Below are 20,217 nucleotides of genomic sequence, written 5' to 3' on the forward strand. Positions count from 1 at the left end.
CTAAGCAGAAGAGACTCTAACCAAACTTTCACTTGAGTTCACCTTTAGAACTGGAAGTTTCCAACCTTAAACACTCCACTTTGACAGATCAAGAAAAGTGGATTTGGAGGACTGACTTGGAATTGCAGAAGGTGTTTTGTTCATTTTTATCCACTGATGGGTCAGTTCTGAAACTCCGTGGTTCATAGAGAAGAACCACTATTAAAGGCTGTGATTTATTTTATTTTTTTTTTTTTTTATCCAACCCCCCACCTCACAGAGACTATACTTGAAGACTTCTTGTTTGGGCCTGGCTAAATGGTGGCACTAGCAATTGAGCCTTGGTGGATTTTATTTTAATAACAACAACAGTAATAACAATAATACCTGTGTCTCATAGATAAACCATTGATATATATATATATATATATATAGCATGCCAGTTGGGCACACTTCTGCTGTCCTTCCTCCACTGAAGGTTTACCTGTCCTTGTTGTCTTTGGAGATAAGGATAGAGGTTAGGATATGCAGCATAGCATCTGCTGCCCTTTTCTTAGATGGGGATTTCTCCTAAGGCAATCTCTGAAGAGTGTGTATGCTGTGACAGAGAAATGTACTGGTTCCCATTGCAGTGTTGTATTTCACAAGGGTCCAGCATACTTTCTCATACCTGTTTTGTATTTACTCAGAAGCCATTTAGAGCTGATACTGTCTTGAACACTGTGAGGATAAAGGGGACCTGAACGCTTTATGGTCTGGATGCCAAGCTGGCAGATGTCCTGAATGATGTGTGTAGCAAGGCTGGGAGCAAGAAATGAACCCATGAAACAGAGCCAGGAGATGCTACTGAGTTCAGTATTTAATAGGAGCCAAGGGCTGGAGACCTCTTTTTGCTCAGAGGCAAGGTATCCCCAATCTGGTAGCTGGCAGGGTTTTGCCTGTTTAAAAGATACTATCTTTTGCATCCCCAAACTGTCTAAAGAAAAGACATTGCAGAGTAGTTAATGCAAAAGAACTCCCAAGGTGTGGTCTTATTTGGGTTTTTTGCTATTTTTCTTGAGAAAGCTGTGCTGCCAGAGTTCCTTCTGGCCCGCTACGTTTGTAACATTTGGTGATAATCTTTGTAGGTTTTGATACTGGGAATTTACAGGGGTTATTCTGTAGTGAAATAACAGGGTTGTAGTTGCAGGTTGGGATGAATTTCTCAACTGCATGTATTTTGTTTATATTCAGTTGCCACTGGGACATGAATCTCCTCAAATAACAGAAGTCAAATGAAGTGACCTGGTCTCCTTTTGTCTACCCCTCTTGTTACCTTCAGGCAATTATGGCAAGATGAGGATTTGAAATCTCATGGGACAGCTTTGCTATTAAACATAAGACCCCTGATGTGGAATAGTTGGCCAGAATGTGTGCACATGTGTGTATGTGTGATGTATGGCAGTGTCATTAAATTAAGGTTACACTGAGATGAAACCAGCAAAATCTTTTTGGTTTCTGAAGGCTGAATAAGTGTTTGATTCAGAAGCTTGGATAGGAACATTCCCAGAGCCTGGAGACGTCCCAGCTGTGGGAGTAATATGGGAAGAAACTACTGTCCTTGTCAGTAAAAGGGCTGAAATGTCCTGAAAGAGTTAAGTTCTAATTAGCTCACTCGTAAGGCATTTAATATCCTTATTAAACTCAACTGCTGGTTTTGCTTTTTTTTTTCCTTCTTATGGTGAATAAAATTTCTTGAAGAGCTGAGCCTCTGCCTCACAGATCAGAGGCTCACATGTTGAAGCTGGCAGTGCTAGAGGCTAGTTCCTATCTGTGTGACAGCGTTTTTAATTTAACAGGACCGGCTTTGATGTTCTTGAATATTTATAGGCAGCTTCAGATCAGTCCAGTATGTATTCTTTTTAACTGGAGCAGAAGTTCCTTCTCACACAACAAAATTTCTTTCCCTGTGTTTGCTCTTGGGTCCCTTTTGGATTTGCAGTCATCAGAGTGGTTTTATGTTACAGAAATACTGCTTAAATACTTACTTGCGGGAGGAATCACTTGATTTCCTTTCTAGTTTCTGCAGCTTGGGGGTGGGCCAGTTACCGCATCGTAGCTCCTTGCTGGAGCCTCACTACAGCCACTTATGTTGTAGAAGAGACGGATGCAGTGAAACAGAATTGGGGCAAAACGCAGTTACGGTGAAGCCTTCTCCCGCTGTCCACAGCTCAGGTGCGCCCGCAGTGGATCAGGCCTGAGGTCTGCGTGGGTCAGAGCCATTGTGGGCCCCCTCAGGAAGACACACAAGTGTCTCTCGGACACCCCAGAGAAAGAGCAGGTTATAGTCATCGTTGGTGGTTTAAAGAGGAACTGAAAACTTGAGGTTAGGTTCTTGGTGGGAGCTGATCAGAAATGGTGGAAAAAAGTCTTAGTTGGAATTTGCCGATTCATTAAAATCAGTCGTGCTGCCCGGATGGTTCGACTTGCATGAAACTCTGCCCAAACCCCATCAGGAATCTTAAAAAAAGACACCTGATGGGTCAGCCATCAGCTAAGCTTTTAACCCCGTCTCGGCATGCTTTGCCTCAGGAGCTTGCCCGGCCCACCGCCCCCAAGTCCAGGCCTTCGGGCGCCTGCAGCCCGGGTGGCGGGCTGTCTCAGAGCTGGCACTGTATGTCCTTTAAACATTGGAGATATGTTTTTTTGGGGTTTTTTTGCCACTTTAAATTCACTAGTTCTGGTGTCCTAGAAAGGCCTCATTGTGGTTTGAATCTTTGCCTTGATTGTGCCACAGGAGGAAGCGTGCATGTCGTGTGAAAGTGTTTCCCCAGACTAGATTTTGCGGTAGACTTGTCTCTCTCTGCCATGTTTTTCTTCTTCTTTATCCTCTGAGCTCTCTGTTGTGGATCTTATATGGACTATCTTATCACTGATGTTCCATCCCAGAGAAACCTTGTCATGGCCCACTGGGGCAGCAGAGCTGTGGGTTTCTTCACTATAACTTTTTCGTGTGGGTGCTGACCGTTCATGCTTCTCTGCTGTGCTTAGTTTTTGCTGCGAAGTTCTGTATGCTTCACGTTACAGGATGATCTTCTATCTAGAATTCTCTTCTAGGCTTATTTGGAACTCCTTTATTGAAGTAACAGATTTTTTTTTTTTTTTTTTTTTCAGTGCATGGCCTACAGTGGAAAAGGTTGGTGGGTTTAGACTTTCCTGCTATAGATGCACTTCTTTGGTACAGCCTTTTCTAGTTCGGCAAGTGAAATCAATTATGTCACTGCCTACATAGCTGAAGAGCGCCGGGAAGCAACCACAGGAGGAAAGTGCTTGATTGTCTATTTGATGTAAATAGTTTGCTCAAAGGCTTCTCTTGCTATGGAAATTCAGCAAGGAAATTGCGACCTGTAACTTACTATTGTAGCAGTGAGAGTTTCTAAAATATGCTAGTAAGCAGAACTTTACTAACATATAAAAAGTAGGGAAAGATCTTGATACTGTTTCTTCCAGAAGAAAACCAAAATCTGACTGGGGCATCTAAACATCACTTGTTCACAGTTGATTTTAAGGGAAGACCTGTTTAGAAAGTGAAGCAGCTGTGTTGTATCTTCAGGAATTCGGTGTTCATGTGCATTCTGCTAATGCTATGTGAAGTAGTTGTCTGAACTTTGTAGCTGCTGGGATGCAATTTCAATGCTTGAATCTAGGGATTGGTGGATGTGTTTGACTTCATTTTTCTTTGGTTCCCTCTTCCAAGTTGTTAACAAAGGTAGTTTTCCTTCTCCCTACATACCCTGCAATATCCTTCTGAGATGGGAAAGTTTATGAAATATGGAAATACTTAATACTTCTCCCTCTGGGAAGGATTTATCCAACAATCACAGTCTAGTTTTTGTTTGGTTTTGGTAGAGCTGTAGTAGAAAGCTGGTCCTAATGATCTAAGGCAGTGCTTTACTAAATTTCCCTCTGCCACACCTCTGACATGTGGTACTATTGTTAGTCCAAAAGACTTAGAGAAACCAAAAGAAATAAAGTACATGCAGTGTGTGGTACAGGCATGAGATTTTTAACCAGCCCTGCAACCTTTTCCTGGGAGGGTGGGGGGTGTGTGTGTATGAAATTCCCCTAAATGTTTGGGTTTTTTTCAGACTTTACCTTCACATCTTTGAGTTTACTTTCTGTAACTTCTGGAAACATTTTGAGATGTTCCCACAACCTAGATAGAAAGTATATCAGCAGAACCACTTAAGATTAAAGAACCAGCTTTAAACTTGTCACTTAGGAGTAAGCAGTAAGTAGTGCCAAGGTTGTGGCTCAAACAGAGCGTCGTCACAATCTGAAGTTTAACTTTTGAATATCTTAGTCTGCAGAAAGTGTGTTGTAATCTATAAACTGGTGTACCTCTTCAAGGCTGCAAGTAGAGCTTCCACGGAAATAAGGTCCTCAAAGTTTTGAAGTATGCCTCTTCCCATTCCAAAATACCGAGTACTGAAATTTCAATTAAAAGCACGTAGGCAGTGGGAGTAATTTTGCTCCTTATCACTGCTTAACGTGGAAGTTAATAACAGTATCCCATACTAAGATGAAACTGCAAGTCAAATTAAAAAACAAACAAAAAACCCCACACCTTACCAATTGTTTGGCTTTGTAAAGCAAGGTTTTTTATTTCTTTGCTGTTGCTGGTTTAAGATCAGTTTTACAGGCCTGGTGGCTGCTCTTGACATGTCCCTGCACTTCATAGCTGCTTCTACTTTGCAGGCTTTCCAGTGGATAAACGGGACGTTATCAACCCCCTAAATGAGGGAGCGTGAGCTACTGTGCACGAAGTTGCCATCTGTGAGGAATCTGTACAGGAAGTTAGCGTGTCACACGTTCACTCTTCCCCTTCTCCAGTTCCAAAGTAAAATGTCGTCTTCAAGCCACCACAATTTTTTTCCTAGTATTTACTTGGGTACTTGAGGTCACATCTCTAGAAAGGGCTTTAGGTTGTGAAACGTGGTTTTGTGGCACTGACACCTCGTGCAAACCAGCGAGCCCCTTCTCATAGAGGTTCTTCCTCCACGTGTGGTCGGTTGTGTGTTGCGGCCACCTTGTTGTTAATGCTCTGTACTGAGGCCATGTCTCCTCATCCTTGTTCAGGGCCCTGCAGGTCCTACATCACTGCTGAGCCCTCTTGCCTGAAGTCATTAAAACCAAAGGGAAAGTTGCTAAAAGGGCACAAATACTCTGTAGGGCTTCTGGCGGGTGATGCCCCATGGTACAAAGGGGAGGAGAAGGAATGGGTTTCTGTGTGTAGATAATCTGTTTTTCCTTGCTCTTTTTCTGCTCTTTTTGAAAGTGTCCAAGGGTTGGATGGGCTAAAATTACTGTGCACTAACAGAATGCTAGGTAGAGGAGTGTTATGATCATGCCCATGTTGCTTCAAGGTGCAGCTTTCATGGTCCAGAGTTACGTTGGGGAAGAATCGTTTTTGTGTAGGTAGCAGGGACTCGGTCCTGTCAGCATCCGCATTTAGTAACTGGCACAAATGAGAACTTTATGTTCTTGCTCTTTAACCGTTCTTAACCATTTCCAAATCTGTTTCTCTAGTGAATATGTTTTTCAGTGACGTTTAGGGTTCTGCAGTCATCGATAAATGTGCGTACAAGCAGAAGCTGGAGCCGTTGTGGTTGAGTCTAGACCTTTGTAGTCTCCTTCCTCTCGGGTTACTAGCACGGGTGTGATCTAAACAGTGTGCGCTGTGCTTAACAAATAGTGTTCTGCCTTATGTTTATGTGCCTGTTTCTATGTTTAGAGGAAGAATGGACTTTGGAAAATTCTTCTACTTTGAAGGTGTTACTTCCATCTGATGAAGGCTGTGGAGCATCTCCTGTGATTAGAAAAGCGTTAGTTCGGAAAGAAATAATGTTTACATGTGTAAAAGTTGTTTTTTGAGGTGTGTTTTTTGGTTTTTTTTTTTTTTTGGCTGGGCTTTAAACTTACTAAACTTTTAAAATATCATTGTATGGTGTTTTTGTCTTATGTGATAGAATTGTGTGTTTTCTGACCCAGTGCATTTGGTCACATCTGCGTTTTTGTATTTAGTGTGATTTTATTGTCATATAATATTATCTCCTTCCACCTTTTTCCCTGCCATGTCACTGTCATGCATTGTTAAAAGGCTGTCAAACACTTGCTGCCTTGGTGTTTTCTAACCTTACTTTAGAGACTTAAAACTTTTTTTTAAACTTACAGATTCCCTAACACTTTCCCAGGGAGGATAGGGGCTCCAGTGTGTCAAGCTTATCTAGAATAGGTCTCCTTTTATGAATCAATTTTCATATATCCTTTTTAAGTAATCCACAAGCTGCAGGTTCATGCCTTCCCTGCAGGATGTTCTGTGCCACCTGTGAGGGGGGACAACACTGATACCTTTTTCTAGGTCTGGCTAGGATTTGAGAAATGCTTATGCCAGCACTGCTGTGTGGTGTGGCCCCGGGAGGACCTATAACTAGAATACTTTGATATGTTGTGAGTTAGGACTGATGGAGTAGATCCTAGTGTTCTCAAACACTTTTAAGTAGGCTGTGCAAACACTCTTTCCATCTCTCATTGTGCTTCTGTGTTAGGAGGAATTAGAAGACAGTGGAATATGTCTAATTCAGTCCTACTGCAAAGAGAATGTTTGCGAATCAAATAGAAAATATTTTCAATCCTTAACTTGCAGTTGGTGTCTTGGAATTGGTGAAGCTAGGAGAGTATTTGCTCCCTCTAAGCAATACAACATACTGTGGCTGGTAAGGATATTGCTAGCAAATAACCTCCTAGGTTATCAGCCTAGGTTGTACTGCCTAGGAAGCTTAATTATATTTTTTTAGCAGTTGTACTATCCAAATGCTGCTGAATTGTGAAATCTCATCTTTATAAACATATTCCAGAAAAAGTGGACACTGCAGTCTTCGAAACAGAACATACAAAGTGATGCAGTATGTTCTGGAGATTAATGTCAAATGCATTCTTAAGGCAGCAGAATCCTGACCTAGGTTAGGGACTGGTTCAGTTAGGTAAAGCTAAGAGAAGTAGTAGGAGTCCTGAATATCTGTCAAGGGAAGGTTGTGGGGCTAGGAACTTCACTTTTGTTTTTTTAAACATTCTTACCAGAAAGAAAATAATAGAAGATGCTCAGAAGACTAGCGAGAAGTTGAAGAAGCCTTAAAAGAGAGCCTTCCTAGAGCAGTCTCTGGGCGTATAACAAACTGTAAAAATGGAACAGCTGGAGAATACCCTTTAGCACTTTTTCCGCTTTCAGAGGCGTGGTAGTTATGGCTTACCCTGCTTTAAGGAATGGGTCATGAACTGCCTGATAGAGGAATTTAATCTTTGTATCAGTACAATAATGTGGCATATCCATGCCCAACTGTAGTGCTCTGTTTCTCAGCACAGAATAGCATTTCTTAGTCTGAAAGAGAATCTGCAAGTGAATGCACAGATTTTTGCTGTTCATGTTATATGGTATTAGTACCATAAACTGTGCCTCCAGGAGGAGGAGTTGGTTTTATTTACTTTTTCAAACTGAGACTGCTGCTAGAAGGATATCGGGGGTTTTTTGTGTGTGTTTTTTTTTTTTTTAAAAAAAAAGCTCTTTAGGAATATAGTAATTTACATTTGCATTAAGAATATGGTTATTTTTCAGAACAACTGCAGTAATTTTCACTCTTTCTCTTTCAGCTTCTTCTTAAGAATACAGAATACCTTTATAAGCATATAGTAGTCATTTTGAAAACAATTAAGAATGGGCCATTTGACTGGGACTTCATGGGTACCTGTGGCTTTGTTCTTGCTCTGTTTTTTTTTTTACTGTCTATTTAGAAATGTGTCATGGATGTCCTTGTAGATGCTGAGGGATGACTGTTAGCAGGGAACAAGGTGAATCATTGCAAGGATGAAAAAAATGGGTTAAACCAAAACGTATGTTCCTACAAAACGTGTACCTCCAGGTGAGCATATACTGCCTATCTGAAGCACTAGAAAGGACAGCTTTTGAATCATATATGTTCTAGGAAAACACTTATGTCTTCTGCTGTTGGCCTGTTCCTGTCTCATTAGCTGGTAGGGAATTGCATCTCTGATATTAAGGCTCCAGGATCATATTTCTATTACTGAGGCAGGTAGTGGGTGAATAAACTTCATTCACGCTGTTTAAAATTTGGCAGCTAATCCTGGCAAAGCAGCAGCGCTCCCCTGCTGTCCTCCAGAAATCCAGATTGCTTTTCCAAGGCCACGTTCCGGCTCTCTGGGGTGGAAGTGGCAGCACTGCTTGGGGAGCAGGAGGGGGAGCAGCTTTCCAAAGAGGGACTCGGCTGCTGATTACAGGCTGGGGTGCGTTGCTTCAGGAGCTGGCAGCATGGGTACAAGATCCCTGATGGATGTGTGATGAAGGACATTAAATGTGGATAGGTAAGCATGGGATAACAGCATCTAGGCTTGACCTCCAATTTCTTTCCTGTTGTCTTTCTTGCCTTTGATTTCTCACTTTTCTGTTTCCTTCTCATTACTGTGTGAATTCTCAGCATCTTATCATGGACACATGTTACTGTCTTTGAATTCCAGCGTGAAATTGATTTGCAAGGTGGAAAATAAAGTTAATGATCCTAACATTTTGACCCCAGACTTCAGTAGTATAGATGGTCATTCTGCCTTTGCACTAGTCTCAGTTCAATAACTGACTAATCCAAGGTACTAGGAGTCAAGACTGCCCTTACAAGGAATGTGGTAAAGGGGAGGATAGGTATACATAGGTGATCAGCAGCTTGAAGGGAACTGAGGAAAAATGCGGAATAGTGGGAAACTGAAGGACTATGAAGAATGAGCAGAAGGACTCTGGGATTTGATGACTAGTAGTAAATGAAGAAAGGTTTGTCTAGCTTTTCTAAAGCTCCTCTAGGTTTAATCTGGGGAGCTAATCTTGCATCTTGCAGATTTTATACATGTGGAGAGAGACTAGCAAGAGATTATAATGGTGACATGTTTGCTTAGAGAGGACTGGAGCATAGAGAAAAGCTAAAGGTTGAGCAAGCTTTGCTGGTAAGCTGTGCTTTGAAGTATTTGGCAGGGAGAGCAGTGCCAGGATTGTTGGACTGGAACAAATGTTTTGGAAGAGATGGTAAAGGTTGAGAAGGCAAATGATGCTTTCTTCTGCGGAGCCCTAGAGCTGTAGGTGACATCAAGAGATGATGGTAGACTTTCAGGAGAAGGGTTGGGCACAGCTTCTGGTAGTGGGATGGGCCTGTAGTGAAGGTTCACAGGGTGGACTTGAAATAGGTGAGATTCAAAAGGGACATGACAGAGTGTGGTATGAAACAGTGAATGGATGTGCAGCACAAAGTGGACAAGAGGTGAGACAGGTTTGAAAAGAAAGGAAAACTGATTGAAAAATTGTACAGGGTGCTGAGAAAAGGAAGATGGGGAAGCTTGTAGGAGTGGTTAGTATATGGTGAAGAAGTGAGATTGATGTGGTCTTCTGCACTAGAACTGTGCTTCCATTTCATCTGGGTAGTGCTTGGTCCTCTGAGTCACGTTCAGATAAGAGATGGAACTATTGCCGCTATTGAAATACTGTCTAAACTGGCACAACGCTGTTTCTGAAGCAGCTTCTCCCAGAGCAGCAAATGCATTTGGTATGACCTCAAACCTATCTTAATTTTTCCCCCTTTCAAGGGGCTGTGAAAAGCAGGAAGCTTGGTATGATGGTGATGTGCAGAACTAAATCCTGTCATATGAGTAAAGAATGTATCTTCCTAAATAAAGCTTCTGCTCGTATGTGGTGCACTTTTTGTTTAGATGGTGGGAGTTCTCTAACCTTAGGCTTCTTGTGATTGTGAGATGGTGTGAAAATAAAGCTTCTATTAATAAATCAAAACAAAACCCTTCCAAATGATTTGTCTTAACATCTGTGCTGGTGTGGAAAGCTGGAGAACATGAAAACTTGGAAGTTTTCAAGCAGTCTGCTTCTAGGAATACACTTTAAAATGGACTAACCAAAGGAGCATGTCCATGTCAGAGGTATTTCTTGAACAGGTCTGTGGTGGAGGTCTTTGCCTTAAAGAGAACTCTCTGGTTTCAGCACTGTCATGCAGTAATGATTACAGATTAGTAGGTGCTGCGGTATGTAGGGTCATGTTCTGAAGGCATGGTCTGGTGCCCAGCTTGTCAGAGGGTGAGTAAGTACTGGATGTCTGCCTCTTGTCTTCCCTCAGAGCCACTGAAATAGTGCATCAAATTTTTGTAGAAGACCTGAGATAAGATTCATTTCTGACGTAAGATGACAGTTTTTACATGCTTCACCTGTGTGAGAGGCAGCACAAATGTCTTAGTTCAGTGTTGACAATCTTCCCTATACCTGCAGATATTTTTATATAGAAGGTTCTGTTTACTTGAAAGAATCTAAGCTGTAAATTACTTAAATTCTTGATGTAAAGATATATTAGAGCAGGCATAGGCAATAGTTCTTGAGCAAGGAAGAGTATCAAGGAATCAGATACCTTATATTCTTCATTTGAATTTGTGGTTCTGTAGAACAGTGTTTGCAAGTGTTTCCCTTCAACAGTGGAGTAGAAGATGGGAAGAAATGGTAATAACCTCTAAAATTCAGAGCTAATCTTCACGTGGTTGAATTTCTTTTCCCCCCCCCCCCTTTTTTTTTTTTTTTTTTTTTTTTGAAGAGAAGGAAGCAGAGAAGGAAGCTTTGGTTTGTTTTGAAATGTGATGCTTTTAGTCCTATGCAGTTGGAAGTATCTGAAAAAGCTAGTTGCCTTTGTTATATCTAGGCACAGATGTGCAGTGAAAGAGAATTAAGAAGAGAGGATTTTGTAGATGTGATCCTTAAGTGGCATTTTAAGTATAACATCTTATCTCTGAACCTTTGATATGGACCAGGTGTAAAAGGACACTGAAGAGAAATGCCACAGTGGGGTAGAATCTTGGCATGCTCAGCCCAGCCCTGCAGGGCCTGTTAGAGTGACCACTGGTGCCTGACATGGTTATTCTTCATGATGATTTTATAGGTGGGACTATTTCTGTCACTTTTTTGATATTTCATTATGAAGTTACTTCCAGGTAGGTTGTGGGCAGGGAAACTAGGGGTGGTATTTCTCATATCGAGAGTCCTTAAGTTTCTTGATTAAAGCTAATTATTAGTGCTTCGGAAATCAGTTCTGTGCACTTGATAAAGTCAAAATTAGGGATGTGACAGAGAGAACTAAAGTTCAAATAAAGATCCAAAAGTTAGTTACTCAGGCATGCATGTCTTGGTTACAGCAGGATCTACTTTTTTTGCTCTGTTATTGCAGGGAGGAGTCTTACGCAGAAACAGTTGCATCAGTGTGCTGGTCTGTTAGGTTAATACACTACTTTTGTGGTCCGTATCCATAGAATCCTGTGCTGAAATTTTGTCAGCTTTGATTTTATTGCAGACTTTGTCAGTGAAGTGTTTGTTTGCTCCCTAGCCCTAGCCTGTTTGCCCAAACCAAGTTTCTGAAATTGTAGTACCAGATTTTAAGCAGCTGCTTGGATTGAAGACATTTCTAGAATGAAATTGACAGAGCCAGAGCTTCATTTTCCCACAATTAAATATGAAAACTATCTTTTAACTTTCAAAACATGATCTAATGGCTCTTTTGGGGCTGACTCATCCCTTTGCTTTAGTAACACGTGTAGAACTCTTTATGTTAATCTGTATTGCTTTTTCTTTTTTCCTTCACCCATTATTATTATTCTGTTCATAAAGATTGCCTTTGTAAACTTAATACTGTTTCCGCGAAATGGTGATCTCCTGTTATCAAATATTTTGGATTCTGTCCTGTCTGCCAATTCAGCATGGGTAAGGCTTGGAGCATGAGAACGTGTCTTCAACACCATGCAGGACGTTCAGCCACAGGCGTTATCTCCATGACATCCCAATTCCTTGACTTACTTTCTCTTGTTGCTCTCAGTCCTAGCACCAGAGTTTTGCAAACAGCCACAACTGTGTTTTCATGGTATGGCTCAACTGAGTTCTCTCTGGTTTATCTGTATGGGAAACCTGCTGTTGTCTTTTGCCCAAAGCTGTTCCAGTGGTCTTCAGAAGAAAGATGTAAAACTTCAGGGTCTCCCGACTGTCCAGTTTGTGCTAGCTCTTCAGACTGCCAGTGAGTGAATGGTGCAGCTGTTGCAGATTCTAGCCAGTAGCTGTAATCCAGCACCTGGGATATTGAATATTTTGAGTTGGAATTCAAAAACCTGAATAAAGTTGAACTGGCTGTTATTTCTGTATGTTCTGGTGTGAGCCTCTTACCTGTCTTCTGTAGAGATCCGTGAAGGAGCTATTTAGGCAGATGTGTGATTCAGATATATTAGGGATACTCTTTAGCCAATTTCGGGTTTGGATTGTTTTGACACGTAACTTTCCAGCTTTCAGTCAAGTAAGAAGGAGTTTTTGTAGGCAGAATCCTCTGTAAATTTGTAACCCTTATTTCGTTTGTCTATCTATCTTGTGTACTGAGATGGGTCTTGTAGAAAAACACAATTAATGAATATTACATTGAAAGTTCACAGAGGGTCAGAATTGTACAGATTATCTTCAGTTCTGACTGTGTTTAACTTTGAAACTGTATTTTTATCCTTAAAGTAAATCCATTTTGATATGGATCTAGCAACTATCCTGTCATGAAGTCTTTTGCATCTCAGTAAACTGTGATAAATCTTCAGACAACAAGAAGAAAAAAACAAACAAAAACCTTTTACTGCTGACTGTGATTCTTGAACAAACTTCTTAGTGCTTAGTTAATCTGTTCAGTTGTAAATTACTGAGTTTGAAAGCTAAGTGTGCTCAACATTCTGCTTGGGAATCAGGAGAGGTGGGGATGCTACTCAGAGTTCAGTGCTCCCCAGCAAGTGTCGCTGCTTGTACCTCTGGAGTGTGGGAAGGAGAGTGGTAACTCACTGGGAGGGGAGGCTGAACACATCCTTGTGAAGACACAAGGTCCCCACAGAGATGCCACAACATCAGGCAGTTGCTATTGATAGACTGAACTAGCTACTGAAATGTTATTGGAGACTAACTGTACACTGAAAAATTGGAAGAAGCAGCTCGTGGACTGAATGTTAAAGATTCTCATAGTTTCAGGAGCAGAACTCCAGACTGTGCATACATTCAGCAAATTCAGGTCTGGGGCAGAAGCACGTGCTACACTCCCATTGCTTAGCATGGCCAAAGTATGTGCATTTAACGTGCACACCCCCCTGGATGTTTTATTGCTTGTGTTTTCCATATGTGCACCCCTGACGTCCCTAACGATCTTTCTGTCCTGCTCTTAGAGTGTTGGGACTGTGCTCCAAGTAGGTGAGGCTGCTGAAAAGGAGGGGGAGGAAAGAGGAAGTTTGAATGCCACCAGGCAGGAGGCAATGTGGGAAGCTAACTGGCATGCAGTTACTTACAGTGGTGAATTCTGAATCCTTATGGTTAAAACTATTCATAATACATTCTGACTAAACAGCCTTCAGTCTGAATGATGATAAGAAATGAATGCTGTGCTCTTAACCACTTACCCATCCCTTCCCTGGTGATGGTGCAGCCACGGCCATGCACCACCCGGGGTTATGCTGCAGCACACGGTGTTCATTTTATCCTTCGCAGGAAGGGACTTCCCTGCTTCCTGGGCCTGCAGCACTCGCCACGTGAACCCCCTTGCCATGCTGCAGATTTGGGGGAAGCTGACAGAGCAAGGAGTTAATTGTGTCTGAGCTCTAATTCTGTGTGCTGTTAACAGAGATGCAGTTATTTGAAGTATCAGCTAGGTATATGAGAGAAGACTGATTTCAGAAGTAGAACATCCAAACTAAAGATGGGGAGATATCCTACCCTGTGTTGTAACCTGGATGAAGGCTTTGGCAGTGTATCTACCCAGGTTTTGAGTACAGATGTGCCTTAGTAAAGAAGGTGTTGCTTTAGTTTGAGTGTAACATTGTACAAATACAAAAGTCAAACCCACTCTAGTACAAAAAAATAAAGTATAGAATAAAAGCATAACTGGAAAATGGCATGGACAGCCTCACTGTAAGCAGGAGTTTTGTGTCTAAGTAGTGGACAACCTCTGTTTAATAACCAAGCAAAAAAAAAAAGCTTGGATGCAGGAAATCCCAATGGGTTTTGCAGATTCTGTAATTTGAAATACCTGAGTGTATATGCTGATGTCAGACAAAATGAAGTGGCTTGTTTGATACCAGTTTACCCATCACCAGTTAACATAAAGACATGTGCCTTTCCCTGGGTCTCTGTGTGTTGATGAAAAGCTGGTTATAAGTATATTTGTATACAGTTGGCTATGAACCATCTTGGCCTGAAACAAAATTGTGAACCAAGGGAACATAGGTGGTGGGCAGTGGTCTGCTGCTTGTGCGCTTCAGGCGGTGGGGAAATAACTGCAGAGCGTGGAAACTCAAACTTAAGGAGGACCCCCAGAACAAAAAGCGTTTCCAGTAAGAGGGGCATCATGTAGTGGCTTCCTCTACCTTTCCAGTTATCTCCCAGCATTAAGACATCTCGGCCATTTTAATGTTTTCTGCAGAGAGGTTATTTGAGGTTTCATTTGTGAGGAAGCCTGTCCTCCAGCTTGTCGCTACTGTGGGAATGAGTGGGAGGCCAAGGAGGGCAGTTAATTTACTGGTGCTTTCAGCAAAATGCTCAATTTGTGGGATCCTTTGGTTCTGCTTGAGAAGGTATTTAGTTATTTATAGCCAACTCTACATTATTGAGAGGAGTGGGGTCTTCTAGTCATTTAAGCAAAATTCTGATGCGTTATGGAAAGTATCTGGGTGACTCTCATAAACTTGTTTTAGAAGTTCTAGTTTCTCTACCCTCTTCTTCCCCTCTAAAAAAAAAGAGGGAGGGGGAATGGGATGATGACTAGTGGTATATCATTTCTCAGTTAAGTCATTAACAAACTTAATTTTTAGGCTTCTGGTGATTTTTAGGTTGTGTGTGTGGTGGTTTTTTGTTTTTTTTTTTTCTTTACACACACATCCCCTGCTGAGGGCATAGCATATTGGGCACTTAAGGGTTAAATCATCTTGCTTTGGAAGCAGCTGGGCAGTTTACACTCCTTGCTGGGCTGCACAAAAATACTTCTCCTTTGAAGTACTGGGAGGAGCGGCTAAGGGTAAAACCTGGAATGGGGTTGCAGCTAACAGTTTGTAGTGGGCTTAGCTTGGAACAGGCAGCTGCCTGCAACTCCAGTATGAGATGGCAGAGAAGGTCAGGGCTTCTTTCACTCTCCTCTTCACTGTCTCAGCGTGAAGGCTTTCTTTTCGAAATTTTTCAAATGCTATTTAGTTCTTGGAAAATTCTTGGATTGGGACAGGTTGCAAGAAAGATAGATTAAAAATATCCTTTCCCATAAAGGCAAGCCAAATATAGGGGTCCTACTGGAAGTTCCTTGGCTGCTTCTGATTTGTTCTGTAGTGAAATACACACTGCTGCTGTCTGGGATGAGAAGGATTCACCTCCACTGAGTGGTGGGAAGGATGTTGAATTCTTTTGAACAATGCACATTCTGGAAAGAGCTTTCAGAAATCCGTTTTTCCTGGTTTCCTAGAACCTGTGAAATCTCAGACCTGATGCCATACCTTAGACACTTCGAACTCTCAGTTTAGCAATAAAAGAACTGATGGGAGGATGGCAGTTCTGTCACTTGCCCCGCGTGGCTGAAACCGAATTGGAAGACATGGTGTTTGTGAGAAAAGCCACTAGGTTTATAGTGCTGTACAGCAGGAAGCCGCCGCCTTTGCTGTATGTAGCATGCTACATAACTATGAATGACATTGCTTGATGTGGCCTCTGAAAAGCAAATCTTTTCATAGATGAAATCTGATGCAAGCTGGTTTCCTGCCACCGCCAGCAGTGGAACTAGACTAACTGAAGTTGCTCTCTGGTTTTCTAGGGTAATGCTTTCCCTCTTGGTAATAATTTCTTAACAGTATTCATATTCATTTTTTGGGAGGGTCTGTATCTGAGAGATACTGTTGTTGCCATTATATGAAACTGAGGAAAATAAATTTCCTTTTAGATACCAGTGCCACTGAAGGGACATAAAAGCAGTTTACCCACCAGCTAATGGGGGGTAACTTTAAAATGCCTGGCTGTATCTGTTGAATAGATAAGTGCTGTATGTCAGATCTCCAAATTTCCAGTTAAATTTATTTAACCTGGGGTTAATAATTCGGTCCTTTCTCCTGTTCTTTATTCATTTAAGGATCCGACATTTAGCTGTTGGTAGGATCTCCAGGTTTATTTCCCTGCTGCTCTGCCACACGCTCTTCGGTTTTCTTCCTCTGCCTTTTTTTTTCTGAACACAGTAAGTGTCAAGAATTTAGTTACTAAAATAAGCAGAATTTTCCTCTAGGGTTTCTGCTGTTGTATGAGTTATATAGAGGGCTGTCCTTGAAATGCTTGTTTATTAATATGTGAAGTACCTTGCTTTCCCATTTAACAATTCAAGTGCCAGGGAAAATGTATAGTAGTACAGGCCTAAGAATCTCAGAAAAGATCATCTGCTTTCATCCCAGAGCTGTCGCTGGAAACATTCACATATAATCTACACCCAACACACTCATTTTCCAGAAAGTGAGGGTTAGTGCCATGGCAGAAGTGAAAGACCCCAGAACAGGATTTTTTGGGGTATTCTATTTTGCTTTTTTTTTTTTTTTTTTTTTTTTTTAGATCCCTGGTGCAAAGGGGAGTTGCCTGGCTCCATGTGTGCTGCCTGTGCAGGTCTCTTTTCGTGGCTTTGCAAGGGCAGGAGTTAAAGAAAACCGCCGGTCCCTTTGGTCCCTTTGCCACCTTGGGTGATTCGTGGTGACTGACACACTTCAATTTGATGCTAAGGATGTTTCCCACTTCTGAGTCACAAGAAGCATCAACTGACAGGCCTTCATATTATTATTAAATATCCTTAACAAAATGGAGTCTAGAGACACGAGGCTGTGGGACTCATTGTCTGGGTTGTGTGGCTGCATACAGTGACTTTGCTTTGCGGAGCTGAAAGACTAACAATAAGGTGTCACACTCTACTACTTCTTAACAGGAGGAAAAATGTAGTCTGTCCAAATGTTGTTATAGTGGCGCATGTGCACTGACTGTGTGTTTTTATGTGTCTGCCTCTCTGGGGTCACAGGGGCGCACATGCCGTTTCAGCGTGTTAACAAAGCTGCTCTTGGACAGGAATGGGTGCTACTGCCTTTCCCAAAACTGTGCAGGCAAAGCAGATATTATCAGCGCTGGCCCTAGGGCATAAAATGGAAAGATCAAAGCACATGGCAGCAGCACACAGAGGCTCTTCAAAGCCTGAGTAAGGCAGGATTGATAGAGAAAAGGAGAACACTTGCTGATGTAATCACAGCCTGTGAGACAGGTTGGTTTTTTTTCTTTTTCTTAATTTAAACAAAGGCACAAAGACAGTCCTTGTTTGTTTAGAGAGGTGAAGCGTGTGCCACAGAGATAGAGCAGGAATACATGAGTATATGGAAGGTTTTCATGGGTAGCATGGAGCTCAAGCATTTTGAAGTAACTGCAGACTTGCAGTTTTCCTTTTTTTACTTTGCACAACTTCCGCATGAGGTATTCTCTCACTTGTGGTGTCCATGTGGGATGAAGTAGGAAAATGGCAAAGGAATGAGTGCTTGTTTTCAGGCTGCTTTCCTTATTAAAATGGAAACTATTTTGTTTTGAGAATGCCAGTTAAAAATTTCTGGGATTTGTATGAAGAGAAGTTGAGCAGAACCAAGGTGGAGTTAGAGGGGAAGTGATAAGCCTTATCCATGGTCAAGAAGCACAGGCTTGTTCAGGCACAAACTATGAATGGGAAAGAAATAGCTGTTCTCCCCCTTTGTGCATGTGGAAAGGAGGAAGGAGAGGTGTGACTTCTGGAACAGATGTGCAGGGATGGAAGGAGTTTCCAATCTTCTCCTTTACAAACCTCACGTCTCTTTATATGCTGCAGCTGCAGAAGTGTGTGTCTGAGCCCCCATTTTGGCTGTAAAGGGAAGGGGTAGAAAACAACTTTTCAAAGGAACCTTGTGAAATTGTGAGGTAGAGCACAGTAGTGCAGTTTTTCCACCCGAAGGTGTATCTGTGCAGTGTATGGCAAATGACCTGAGCTAGCACAGTCTGATACCCAAAAACTATGTGACCTTGTGGGCACCGTGCAAAGCCCAAGTGAATAAGTATTGCCAGAGAGGCAACATATATTAATTAATGTAGTTGCATTGATTTTGTACATGTTTGGAGCTCAGGCAGAACAAGCTCTTCTGCTTGGATAGTGAACAAAGTCTGCATGCATCTGCTCTTGTTACAGACTCAGGGTATGTCTGTGTGACAGAGGGCTTGAACCACTCAGTCCCTGTGGGAGGGAGGGAGATCTGCGCCCATTCGTCTCTCTGGGAAGCTGTTAACTCAGTAACTGAAAAACAACTTCACCATTCTGTGTTGTTTCACTTACCGATTGTGTTAGAAGAAAGATCTAATGGGATTATCTCAGTCCCAAAGTGTATTCCAGGATGCTGGAATAACCACAGTGGTTATTTGGCAGAATCTCCAGCTTTCCTGCCCCCATAGCCATGAGACTATTTGCAGTGCGGTTCAGATTAGTATCCAAAATTGTGGCACCCTGAAGTCTGAAAATCTATCATGTGGGGAAGGTGACTGCATATATTGTTACCTTTCTTGCTTCATTCCAGGGTCAAAGCTACATTTATAGTCTGCTAATCAGTTTATTACCTTAATAAAAGGCCCCTGCTCAAAAAGGGATGTATTCCCTTTATTGTGGAATATGTGGGATGATGCTGGCATTCCTCTGTCTCGTGGAAATCTCTCCATTTTGCTGGTTGGCAACTTCTCTCCACCCCCTGAATCTCTTTACTGCCATGCTACTTCCACAGATGTGTCTGATTTGATATTTGACACTGGTAGAAAGAGCTTCAGTACACTTGAAATACTCCCGATTTTGGTTTCTAGTTACCAAACCTTCAGGCACCAGGAAATTTGCACATCTTAGAGAGCTCTGAGATGGGCTCTGACATGTATTTTTGTTACTGCTGCAGGCACTTTCCCCTCACGATACAGAGAGGCTAGAGAAAAATTCTGGGGTGGGGATCCTAGCAGTTTCCATGACTTTCTGGGAATTTAGGCATCTGCTTGAAAATATTTCCTTTTTGGAAATCCCACGCAGATATGTGTGGGACAGGCTGTTCCAGTCCGTTGTAGTAGGCAGCAGAGGTTTCTCTACCCATAGAAGGAGATGAGCTGGAGGGTTCTGCCATCAGTATGTCATCCCTGTGCTTTTGCTTCTAGTGAGCAATAGAATGAAAAAAGAGGTTTGAACTGATTTCCTGTATAGTCTGCTGAGTTTGTGTGGCCACTTCTGTCAGCAGTATCCGTGGCCTTTTGATTCGTGCAACCAAGTGAATTAACACAACTGCCATGCCAAGTTAACCAAAAAAATTCCTCTGCTCCAGTGACTCTCTCTGGCAGAAACCAGTAGCAGATACTTGTGAAGGAATGTAAGATTAGAGCAAGCACATGGTGAGAATTCTGCAGTACATGCTTCCAGGCTCTGCCAGCTTGTGGCTTAGGAACAATTAATACGTGAGAGCTCTTGATGGCTTTTCCTTCCACATTTTTTTTTTTTCAGTCTGTTACTCTGCCTGTAGCTTTCTTGTCTGAATTTGAGAGAGCACAGGAAAGATCTGGTTTGGTTTGGAGGGACCTTCTAAGGGTTGCTGCATACTGTGACATTCTACTTTTCCTTATTTTTTGGAGTGCAAAGGAGTCGGGAGTTGGTATGTGTAGTGCAGGAGGTCTAGAACAGCAGTTTGCTGGCACGTCTGGTAGGGTCCTAGTTAAACTGCTGTCTAACAGGAATGGAGGGAAGACTTGATCTCCAGAATTTTTCTCATTCTCATACTCTTCAGCATTTCTGTAGAGGTTTTTTTGAGCTGCAGGGTAAAAAACGTTGCCAGGAAGTAATTGTTCTTTCTGTCTCTTTCTAATTCTGTGCAGCAGCTGCCTGGTCTTTAACTGCTATTAATGTTCAGAGCTCCTTGAACAAAGGAGCGTTAGGCTGATGTAACTTCTTCCTCTGTCAGACATTCCCTCAGAAACCATCTTTTGTCTCGATGGCCCTATTGTAGCCATTCATATACTGATGAATGAACAGGAAGCTGATGATGATAGTGAGCAGATGAGTTTGA

The 20,217-nt window shown here is 42.0% G+C and overlaps 1 protein-coding gene across 2 annotated transcripts in view; it reads left to right on the plus strand.

Moving 5' to 3' along the window:
- Positions 1-301: 301 nt before the first annotated feature.
- Positions 302-20,217, plus strand: part of ZNRF3 (zinc and ring finger 3) — an 83,580-nt gene continuing 63,664 nt past the window's right edge. For both annotated transcript variants that reach the window (XM_026859770.1, XM_026859771.1), the window contains exon 1: positions 302-323. The gene's annotated coding sequence lies outside the window, so the exon portion shown is untranslated. The remainder of the gene's footprint in view (positions 324-20,217) is intronic.

The sequence above is a fragment of the Athene cunicularia genome (assembly GCF_003259725.1).
Source record: "Athene cunicularia isolate RWA chromosome 15 unlocalized genomic scaffold, athCun1 chr15_part1, whole genome shotgun sequence".
Taxonomy (NCBI): domain Eukaryota; kingdom Metazoa; phylum Chordata; class Aves; order Strigiformes; family Strigidae; genus Athene; species Athene cunicularia.